Source organism: Myotis lucifugus, unplaced genomic scaffold, assembly GCF_000147115.1.
Source record: "Myotis lucifugus unplaced genomic scaffold, Myoluc2.0 scaffold_300, whole genome shotgun sequence".
NCBI classification, from domain to species: Eukaryota; Metazoa; Chordata; class Mammalia; order Chiroptera; family Vespertilionidae; genus Myotis; species Myotis lucifugus.
Window position 1 is genome coordinate 1,040,793 of NW_005871348.1, and position 7,938 is coordinate 1,048,730.

Sequence of the window (7,938 nt, forward strand, 5' to 3'; positions counted from 1 at the left end):
GGGGGCATGTCCCTTGGACCCTGGCCATATCTCCCCTTTACTGCTTAAGCTAGCTGAGTAGGGCTATCTATGTCTTGCAACTGAAAGCATCTTGACTGCTACAGTCTCCAAATGAAACTCTTTGAATGGCGGGGGCGGGGGGGGGGGCGGGGGGGGGGCAGAGTGTGAAAAGTAAAACAACCAAAAGAAGAAACATCAAATGATGACACCACCACCTCGCTGAGGACCACTTGTGAAAAATAAGCCAAGCGATCTTACAGTCTCCTACACAGTCCATTCCATCCTGTGTGGCAAACACTTACTATCCCCACTTATAGGTAAGGAAACTGAGGTACACAGAAGCTGGAGAACTAGTCAGGGCAGAGCAGGGGTGTGAGAGCAGCCAAGCCCTTGCCACAAACCACTCTGCGATACTGACTCTCCCAACTCATTCATTCAGTCACTCAACACACGCGCGCTAGGCACATCTGCCGTGTGCCAAACACCAGGATGGCTGCCAATGAAAAGATGAGGACAGCAGATTCTTGACCTCAGAGGCCCAATCTAATTCAGTCTAAACTCAAAAGGCTATAGAGGCCACACAGGTGATGTAAATGGGTGAAAGGGACCCGTATAGTAAAAACAACATCAGCTAACAGTTATCGAGTGCTTACCATGCATGACTCTAATCTCTTTTAGTCCACACATCGGCCCGGTGAGGTTGGCTGCAATATTATCACCATGGTACAGATGAGACCATTGAGCCACCAGGAGATTAAGCAATTTTGCCAAGACCACACTGCTCAGAGAGGTGCAGCCAGGATCTGAATGGACCCACACCTCCAGCCACATAACTCCACGGCTGACATAGCAGAGTGCGGGGTCCCCAGGGAGAGGTGGGGACGGTGGGGAACGGCAGAGCCTCTGCTCAGTCCACACCGGCCATGATTCTGCAACTCCAGCCAAATGTGGGAATGCAGACCTTGTATTGCCATATCTTCCAATTTTTCATGAGAATCCAGAAATCTAGATTTTTTTTAAAAAACTAATATGACTTTTAGGCCTTCTTAGTTTTTTGTTTTTTTAAAAAATATATTTTATTGATTTTTTACAGAGAGGAAGGGAGAGGGATAGAGAGCTAGAAACATCGATGAGAGAGAAACATCGATCAGCTGCCTCCTGCACACCCCCTACTGGGGATGTGCCCGCAACCAAGGTACATGCCCTTGACCGGAATCGAACCTGGGACCCTTCAGTCCACAGGCCGACGCTCTATCCACTGAGCCAAAAACGGTTAGGGCCAGAAATCTAGATTTTTAAGTGGAACCTCTAATTTTTATTTTATTATAGTTTCCTTTTTTATTTATTTAAATTCTTTATTGTTTAAAGTATTACATAAGTCTCCTTTCCCCCTCAATTAACCTCTCCCCAGCTGCTCCCTCCCCCTCTAATTTTTAAATTAGTTGAAAACTAATACAAATTGAGAATACCATGAGGGCACAACACAACATGTTTGGGGGTTGTACCTGGCCCATGGTCTGACAGTCTGCAACCTCTTCTACCCGGGTCTCGTAGGGAGGGACAATATACTCCGTCCCCTGCGTGGGGCATGGAGACCCACAGGAGACTGCTCCACGGGAGGAGACTTTGGGCTGGACAACTGAACTTGGCTCCAAGGAGAGGCGGTGCCAGCCGCTTCTGCCACTTTCACACACCCAGCTCCCTGGGGTGCTGGCTCAGGGGGCTCCAACTGTCTCCACAAAGCTCCAGGACAGAGAGCTGGCAGCACCGGGCTCCATGCAGGCAGTGGGAAACCCCACTGGGCCATTATCCCCTCTCTAATCACTCACAAGCTTTTGGCTCCCGCTCCAGGCTCCAGGCTTCTATGTCATCATTTCTTTGGCACATCAAAGACAACAACCAAAATAATAACTGCCCGGGCCAGCTGCGTTCCTCCATGCCCGGCCGTCCAGAACAAAGTGGAGAATGGCATTTTGTTCTGCAGCCCAATGGATAACTAGGACATCCTTTTCCTGACCAGGAAATGCTCTGTCTGGGCCTCGGGAGCAGCCCAAATCACCAGCAAGGAAAGCTGCCTCTTGTACCAAGAAGAGAAGTAGAATTCAGGGAGAAGCCATGTCTCACAGCTTGCCCACACAAAAACAGGTTTTTACGCAGAAGGAACTGGAAATCTGCTGAATGTCTGAACCGACAGGATCAAGGAAGCTGTGAGTGAATAAATACCTCGAAGATCAAACCTCTCAAACTAGATGGGTTGTTGGTGGGAGAAGAGGTGCTACCGAACCATAAGTGTACTTGGCTCCTGAATCCAGGACAAAGAGCAGCCCCTACCCCAGGCCTTCCACAGAGGTTTCTTCTCTGGTGCCTTGGACTTCCGACACTTGTCCCCTCTCCACCCCCATCCCCCAGGCTCCCAGGCTTGGCACCCACTGGCCTGAGCACCCTGCCAGGCAGGCAGGAAGTCCACTCCCCAGGAGAGCCATCAAGTCCTGCAATGGACCCAGGAGTCACTATGCCACTGGGAGCTTCTCCACTCATGTTTCTGGCACAAACCACCGACCCCCCACTCTAGCTACTCTTAGCAGCCTGGGCCGTAAATAGCCAGAGCAGAGGCCTCTGGCCAGAACCCATGGTCACAGCACAACTGTCCTTGAGTCTGATAGGAATCCTAGGAATTTTCCCAGGAAAAGCTTAGGCTCTGATGCCAGGATTCCACAGCCAGCCACTAAGCTGAGGTCAAAGGTTACGGGAAACAACCAAAGGGATATAGGTGGGAGGAGTCAGGGTGAAAATGCTGCTAACCTGACCCGGGAAAGAAGAACAGAGGCAGGATATACCTGTCCCAAAGCAAGAGGCCACCTGGGAACCAAAATGTCAACAGAAAGCTGGGGAGAAGACAGGAGTAGGGATCAACCTTCACGGCGCCAACACAGACAGCCAGGGCTGCCGCTTAGTAATTTGGGGTGGCTTGTTTCACATTTCTCATTTCAAAATCAGGTTTCTAAGATGCCAAGAGCACAGTTATTGGTTTCTGGGTCCACCCACCCCACTCCAGGCCAAGGACACACTCACATTCCTGGGCTTTGCTGTGTGGCCTGAGAAGGAGTGATCCATCCCACCAGGGAGCTGGGGGAGGGGGGCGGGGGTGCTTTGGGCCTTGGAAGCCCAGACAATCATACTTTCCCACCTGGCTCAGGGACTCCAGTGGCAGCCCTCAAGGCCTTGCAGCAGGGAAAGCCACAGTGGTCTGGACATTGCTGGAAGGGGGCACCTGTGCTCCACAGTGATGGGATCCCACCCTTGGAAAGGGAAATGGGGGCAGCAAAGGTGACCCTGACCCCTCCAACCCCAGGATGGATGCTGGTGCTGGGGACAGAGGAGTGCATGGGCACCAATATGGGCCAGCGGCAGCTCGGGTCAGCACTGCTATACTTCTCTATCGCTTGCCCCATTCACCCCACACCAGACAGAGTGTCAGACTAACACCCAGGCCCCACAGTCTGGTCTAATAAGTGCACTTGGGTCCATGTCCACAGCCCCTCCTGAACCCTAGGCTCCAGGTGCCCCAAGCCCAGGAGACCCCTCACAGAGTAGCCACTTCCTGAAATCTGAAATAGGCCCTTATTCCCTTTTCCCCTGGTTCTGTCCCTCTAATGAGGCCTCCAGGTTAGGGACCAAGGACCACCTGGAAGCCATATGTTTTGAGGAAGAGAAGATCTAATTTGGCCCAAGACCACCCAGGGCAAGTGATGTTATCGTGAAGATGCCCCTTGCGCTGTGCTCCACCACCTCTTCCCAGCCATGGTTCCTCACACAAGCCATGAGGAAGCACATGGCTCCAGCAAAAACACCCCAGCTCTATCACAAGGGCATGCTGACCTTGGGAGGCATCCTTTCCCCAGGCAGATGTGTCTCTCTCCTGCCTGCACAGCTCCAAATCTGGTTGTCTGGCAAAGCTCATGCCCTGGGGGCCACGCCTGGGGATCCTGTCCCCTAGCTAGCAGCACAGAGGCAGGAAGGCTGAACTGGTTACAAGGGACACACGGAGGCCAGCCAGCCCTCAGGCCCTTTGCTCTGTCATCCTGCAGCTACTTGCTTCCAGTAGCTGGACTCAAGCCACAGAGGCATTCATGGTAGGTACTGCCCCAAATAGGCACCTTCACCTAGCCCATCCTTAGGGCTCAAAACTCAGAGGGGCCCACCCTCTCTGCCATCTCAAGGGATACCAGTGCTGGGTTTGGGTCTCAGTCCCAAACTTGTCAATGACCAGTCTGCATCCTTACCAACTACAGGCTGCTGGTATCAACGAGGTGATGGACACAAAGCATCCAGTGCCCTCCCCGCCATTCAACTTTTGACAAAAGTCAGGCCCTGCGTTCCCAGCCTCAATCCATTCTCCCATCGCCTTGGCATTGTGATCAGTCTCCTTCTTGCTACCCTCCCTGTTCCTAGCCTGGTTGGTTCCTTGTCATGTGCTCCTTTGGATCACAAATGCCTCCCACCAGCCTCCCTGCTCTGACCTGTCAAGATCCCAGGCAGAACTTACTAACATGAGCACCCATAGCATGGCACCATGCCCATGAGGGAGGGAGGGAGGGCAGGACAGACCCACCTCCCAGGGGAAGGTGGGGCTCACGTATGACCCCTCAACACCATCAGGCACTGAGAGCTACACAGACGTCTCTTGCTCAGCTCTCATTTCTCCTTTGGGACAGCTCAGCAAGGTAACTGGCCATTTTTACAGGACAAGGAGATACCACTCTGTGACAGAGTCCCATGTGGGTGAGAGGGCTGCCTCCCACTGTCCCTTCCCCCCAGCTCTAGCTTCAGGGAGGGAATAGGCACTCCCTAGATAGTCTGCTTCTTGGGGAAGTGTCAAGATTACAGGGGTGACAACAGGAAGTGACAGATGGTGCTGGGGATAGAGCTGAGATGGGAGGGGGGAGTGACGGGCTGGGAGGAATGCCAGGTGTGAGGCTGCCATACTGCAGCTTCTTCCCTCTCCCTCTCATATCTCTACTTGCCCCTACCCTACCACCACCTCCCACCTCCCACCCTTCCAACCCCGCCCTGAAGCCTCCCTCACCACAGTGTGGGAACCCTGCCCCATGAGATTCTGACAGGAGATGGCCCTCAAAGGCAAGACAGGGTAAGCCCTGGGACTGGGACCCAGTAAGGAGGAGGAGCAGAGCAAGAGTGGAGAGAAATCTGATTGCCTAAGGAAGGCTAGAGGCAACGGAAATCTTCTGATGGCTGTCCCAGACGCACTAGTCCAGGAGATATTGACCGTAACCCACGGCTGATCTAGGGTTGAGCAGGACCAAGCCAACATGTAAAGGCTGCTGAGCCTGTGGTGTTTACATCATGCCATGTGGGGAACGGGAACTCAGCATTCATTGACCTCAAAGTACAACTCTGCATGCTCATCTAAGCTCTAGGTTAGGAGTTCCCGGCCCTCCAGGGCTGATCTGACCACTGACCCAGCCTGAAAGGCAGTGTAGACCTGCCATAGCTCAATTAGATCAGAGCCTCATGGCCACTGCTTAACACCAAAGTCAACCCTGGGGCTGGAGAGACACCGAAGCATATTTCTGAACATGCCATAGACTGCAATTAACCTTCAATGAACTCTTTGAAGAATATCGGTAGGGTTGTACCCATTTTACAGCAAGATAAAGGAAGAAATTATTTTCCCAGGATGACAAGCCAGGAGAGGTGAATGGAGTCCAGACTCCTAAATTCAGGCCCAAACCCCACCAAGGTCTCCACTCAAATTCAACCCTCTCCAAGTCCTCCCAGGAGTCTGATGGCCCGGAGTGTAGAGGGCATGGATGGCATCCAGCCAGCCAGCTGAACCTGGCACAGTCACCCAGGCCCCAGAGCTCAGGCTGTACACCGTCACCAGAGCCTCAGCTCACCATGGGGGTAACACCCAAACTCCTCCCAGAGAGCAAACCTAGGAATCTGAAGGAAAGGGCCTTCAGCCTGGCCTCTCAGCTCAGCCTCTGGGGACGATCTCTGGTCAGGCAGTGATGGGAGCCCCTCGGAAGGGTGCCATACAACAGCCAGCGCGTTCTCTGCTGCCTTCTTACACAGGGCCAGTCTTCACACCCACATGGGCTCTGGGTATCATTTCTCATGTATTGTGTCTTACCATGTGCCAGACATCGCTCTGAGCACCTCACCTGGATCCTCTCATTGGATCCTCACAATAACCCCCGGAGGGACGTAATATTTTCATCCTATTATTCAGATGAGAACACTGAGGGGTTAAATAACTTGCCCGACATGGCCAGCAAGTCAGGTGGTCCGACTCTGGTTACTCTACATACCACTCCCACCTGCAAGACCAACTGTTGGAGCAACCTCTGGCCACAGACAGACAAGCCTCAGACATGACTTTCTGGTCAGCTGGGCAGAGAAAACGCACAGACTCACACACTCCCAGGTCTCCTGCCTCCCGCTAACCCGCAGGTCTGCTAGGACCCAGGCACTGCCCTCCTTGGGGACATAAATTCTGATGTGCAGTGCAGAGGTGAGGAGAATCTCGGATTTATCCAACCTCTGACTCTCTCCTCCTGTACCTACACTTACTTACTGACACAGTCCTCTCTCCAGTGGAAACAAAACACCCCGGTCTAGAAGTTATGAAACCAAGAGCTCCTGCTTTAGTTATGCTTATTTTCAAAGTAGACCAACAAATGTATTTTCAGGTTAAAGGGAAAATTTACATAGATAAATTCAGATGACTGTATTTATAGCCATAATTACATAAGTCCTGGCTCCCTTATTTAGCCCGAGGACCGATTCCTTATCAGTCACATATTCAGCATTCCCCCTACCCTCTCCCCCAACCGCCCAGGGCTCTCCCTCCCCCTGCTCCTGCCACCAGCGCTCACAGGCAGGCAAGAGGACACAGCTTCCTCCACTGTCACAGCCCAGCCTCCCAGACACACCCAGATCCAGCCTTAGACACCAGGGCACATGCAGACACAACCCCCAGAAGGGCCCCGTCCCCCTGCCCCCGCTGAATTAGAAAAACCTTTAGGAAGTTGGCCATTGGAAGGCTCAGGCCCAGGGCCCCCTGCGGAGCCCCGAGTCCTGCAGAAAGCATACCCGAACTGGGGCCCAGACAAACACCCACTGGGCCGAGTCTGGCACCGCTCCAGTTCCTGGGGAACGGCCGCCTCCGACCCGACCACTGAGCCCGATCCTGTCTGGAATCGCACCCAGGATTCCGTCGATTGTTGTGGGGTGGGGGTGTGGAGGGGGAGGAAAAGCAGGCGCAGGGTCTTCAGGACCCGGCCTGCCACTGCCCTGAGCTCATTTGGGGTCCCTCTGGGGTCCCTAGGGCTTCATCCTCACTGGTGGTGCCCATCCAACCGCACCTGCGAGGCCAAGATTCTCCCCAGCAGCGCAGAGAGAAATGCCGAGGCACACGGGGGTGCGGAGTATTGGGGAGCCCCCCTCCCGCCCCCTGGGGTCCCAGTTTGCACTCGCACCTGGCCGGAGCGAGGCGGGTGGGTACAGGCTCCTTCCCGCGAAAGGGGCCTGCCTCTCCTGCGCCCCAGCAGGGCGACCCCGCCAGCTGCCTGGCGAGGAGCCCCCGCCGACGCCCCAGGACCCCCGGCTGACGCTGCGGAGAGCCCGCTCCGGTGCCCCCAAGCCGCGGGGCGTCCGAGGCCCGCCGCGCCGGCCTGAACAGCCCGGCTCGCGCCCCGGCAGCTGCAGGGGGTCCCTTTTTCGGGCCCCGGACTCGGGCGCGGGGTGGGGGGTCTGCCCGGGCTTATGGAAAGGGCTTAAGGTCGGGGGTGGCAAGGCGAGGTTCCCAAAAGCCGACCTACTCGAAAAAGGGACCCGGCCCCCTAAGGGGAAAAAACCCGTTTCAGAAAACACTCCCCCCCCGGGAGTTTTCCATTTAAATTGGAACTAAATGGG

At 54.5% G+C, this 7,938-nt stretch overlaps 1 protein-coding gene across 8 annotated transcripts in view; it reads right to left on the minus strand.

The window, feature by feature from the left end:
- SEPT8 (septin 8) overlaps positions 1 to 7,167 on the minus strand; it is a 25,548-nt gene extending 18,381 nt beyond the window's left edge. For all 8 annotated transcript variants that reach the window (XM_023763751.1, XM_023763750.1, XM_023763754.1 and 5 more), the window contains exons 1-2: positions 7,162 to 7,167; positions 338 to 342 (exon numbers count right to left, since the gene is read on the minus strand). The gene's annotated coding sequence lies outside the window, so the exon portion shown is untranslated. The remainder of the gene's footprint in view (positions 1 to 337; positions 343 to 7,161) is intronic.
- Between the last annotated feature and the right edge of the window lie 771 nt (positions 7,168 to 7,938).